This window comes from Larimichthys crocea, unplaced genomic scaffold (assembly GCF_000972845.2).
Source record: "Larimichthys crocea isolate SSNF unplaced genomic scaffold, L_crocea_2.0 scaffold32387, whole genome shotgun sequence".
Taxonomy (NCBI): domain Eukaryota; kingdom Metazoa; phylum Chordata; class Actinopteri; family Sciaenidae; genus Larimichthys; species Larimichthys crocea.
Window position 1 is genome coordinate 1 of NW_020854279.1, and position 4079 is coordinate 4079.

The 4079-nt window shown below is 48.7% G+C and overlaps 1 long non-coding RNA gene across 5 annotated transcripts; it reads left to right on the forward strand.

Annotated features, from left to right (window-relative positions):
• The first annotated feature begins 42 nt into the window (after positions 1-42).
• LOC113744948 (uncharacterized) lies at positions 43-3615 on the forward strand. 5 transcript variants are annotated; one of them, XR_003461921.1, is made up of 2 exons: positions 43-59; positions 3461-3615. It is a non-coding gene; the product is annotated as an uncharacterized LOC113744948 (long non-coding RNA). The 5 variants fall into 5 exon arrangements; XR_003461919.1 differs by lacking the exon at positions 43-59 and adding an exon at positions 915-945; XR_003461917.1 differs by lacking the exon at positions 43-59 and adding an exon at positions 1216-1262.
• The last annotated feature ends 464 nt before the right edge of the window (positions 3616-4079 follow it).

The window sequence follows — 4079 nt, forward strand, 5'->3', positions numbered from 1 at the left end:
GCTTAACAGGTAAACCACACACACCACTGGCCGGACAACACCACTACCTGAACCTACAGGTAACACACACACACTCCTGCGGACCACACACACACTGACCTGACCTACAGGTAAAACCACCACCAACACGCAGGGACACACACCACTACCTGAACCTACAGGGGTAACACACAAACACACACACTGCAGGACAATACACACACTACCCTGAACCTACAGGTCAAACACACGGACACAACACACACTACTGAACCTACAGGTAACACACACCACACACTACCTGAACCGTAACAGTGTAAAACCACACACACACCTGCTACATAACCACACACCTGACAGGACCCACACCACACTAACTGATAAACTACAGGTACACCACACACACACACTACCTTAACCTACAAGGTAAACACCACCCCAACCTGCAGGACACACACACACAATACCTGAACCTACAAGGTAACACACACACACAACTGCCAGGACCACACACACACAATGACCGACCTCAAAGGTAACCATACACACACTACCTAAACCTTACAGGTACGAAGCACACAACACACTGCATGCACACCACGAACACTACCTGAACTCGACAGTTAACACACCACCACACTACTGACACTAAGGTAACACACACACCACCACTGCAGGACCACACAAACACTAACCTTAACCTTACAGGTACACACACACGACACGCTGACACTTTAAACACACTCTACCACAAGACCTACAGGGAACCCACACCACACACACTGCAGGACACACACACACTACCTGAACCTACAGGCTAAACCACACACACACACACACCACACACCACACGCAGACACACCCACCACACACACCTGAACCTACAGGTAACTACAACGCAGGACACCACACACACCTAACTACAGGTAACAAACCAGGACACACACACACTACCTGAACCTACAGGTAACACACACACACACACCACGGCAGGAACACACACACTACCTGAACCTACAGGTACACACACCACACCCACTGCAGGACACACACACACTACCTGAACCTATAGGTAACACACACACCACACACACGTGAAAACCTACAGGTAAAACCCACACACACACACTACCTGAACCTACAGGTACACACACACACACTGCATGGACACACACACACTCCTGAACCCTACAGGTAAACACACACACACACACACTACCTGAACCTACAGGTACACACAACACACACACTGCAGGACACACACACACTACCTGAACCTACAGGTAACACACACACACACACACACTGCAGGACACACACACACTACCTGAACCTACAGGTAACCACACACACACACACACACTGCAGGACACACACACACTACCTGAACCTACAGGTAACACACACACACACTCACTGCAGGACACACACACACTACCTACAGTAAAACCACACACTACCTGAACTACAGGTAACACACACACACACTGCAGGACACACACACACTACCTGAACCTACAGGTAACACCACACCCACACACACACACACACATACTGAACCTACAGGTAAACACACACACACACTACCTGAACCTACAGGTAACACACACTACCTGAACCTACAGGAACACACACACAACTGCAGGACACACACACATACCTGAATCCCTACAGGAAATGTAAACACACACACACACACACACACACACCCACCACCACTACCTGAACCTACAGGTAACACACACACAACACTACCGACCCTACAGGTAACACCCACACTACCTGAACTAAGGTAACACACACACACACTGCAGGACACACACACACTACTTTAACCTACAGTAACACACCACACCCACACACACTGCAGGACACACACACACTACCTGAACCTACAGGTAACCAGCAACCCACACACACACACACTGCAGGACACACACACACTACCTGAACCTACAGGTAACACACACACACACACACGCAGGACACACACCACACTGACCTGAACCTACAGGTAACACACACACACACTCACTGCAGCACACCACACTACCTGAACCTACAGGTAACACACACCACACACACACACACACACACACACACACACCACACTACCTGAACTACAGGTTACTTTAGGTAACACCACACACACAACCCACACACCACAAACACACCACCACACACACACACTACCTGAACTACAGGTAAGGCACACACCACACAACACTACCTGACCTACAGGTTAACACACCACCACACACACACTGCAGGACCACACACACTACCTGAACCTAACAGGTAACACACACACACCCTGCAGTGACACACACACACTACCTGACCTACAGGTCATACACACCACACACTGCAGGACACACCACCACACTACCTGAACCTATAAGGTAACAACACACACACTGACTGAACCTACAGTAAACCACAACACACACTGCAGGACCCACAACCACTACCTGAACTACAGGTAAACACACACCACACCACACACACACTACCTACTAAGTAACACACACTACCTGAACCTACAGGTAAACACACAACCTACCTGAATACGTCCAAACCACCGCGGTAACACACCACACACACTGGCAGGACACACACACACTACCTGAACCTACAGGTAACACACACACACACATCACACACACACACACTATCCTGAACCCCCCCCCCCCTTTTTTTTTTTCCCCAACCCAGGTAACACCACACACACACTACCTGAACCTACATGTAACACACAGACTTAACCCTGAACCTACAGGTAACACACACACAACGGCAGACCACACACACTACTTTAACCTACAGGTACACCACACACCACACACACACGCAGGACACAACACACTACCTGAACCTAAGGTAACACCACACACACACACACCACGCAGGACACACACCACTACCTGAACCTACAGGTAACACCACACACACACACACTGCATGCCACACACCACACTACCTGAACCTACAGGCTACCACACACCACACACTCCACTGCATGGACAACACACACTACCTGAAACCTACAGGTAACCACACACACACACACACACACCACACACACACACACACACACACTACCTGAAACCTACAGGAACACACACACAACACACACACACCACACACACATCACACAAAACACCACACACACACACTACCTGAACCTACGGTAACACACACTGCACACACACACACTACCTGAACCTACAGGTAACACACACACACACCACTGCAGGACACACACACACTACCTGAACCTACAGGTAACACACACACACACATCTCACGGACCACACACAACACTACCTGAACCTTATTCATGGTAACCACACGCCCACACGCACAACACACTACCACCACCACTTGACCTAACAGGTAACACACACACACACACACACACGCACTACCTGAACCTACAGGTAACACACACACACACACTTGAACCTGTTGTCTGTTTCAGAGGAGACGTGACGACGAGGACAGCTGACCTGCTCTCATTGTATCCCACAATGCATCTGTGTATCCAGGTGATGACGTGGACAGTTCAGACAGGTGTGTGTCACCTGGTGGTCAGTGTGTGTTTTCATCCTGAACACAATAAATCCATCCAACATGTGTCTGTACGCTATCTCTTCATTTACAGCAACCAGCAACCACCACGTCTGTCAACACACAAGCTGCAGTTCCTCTAACGTCCACTTGAGGCTGGCTCCAGAAGTGAGTCAGTCTCCATAAGTCCCGATGTCCAAATGTCCAACTTCACAGCAGAAATAAACATGTTTACAGCCTGGTACAAAAAACAGTTTTGGTCTCTGTAGCTAATTTCCCCGTTCATGACAACTGTACTGAGCTAACTACAGGCTAACAACGAGCTAAAACATGCTAACAACAGGCTAACAACGAGCTAACTACAAGCTAACATCGAGCTAACAACATGTTAACAACAGGCTAACTACAAGCTAACAACAGGCTAACAACAGGTTAACTACAAGCTAACAACATGCTAACAACAGGCTAACTACAAGCTAACAACAGGCTAACAACAGGTTAACTACAAGCTAACAACATGCAAACAACGG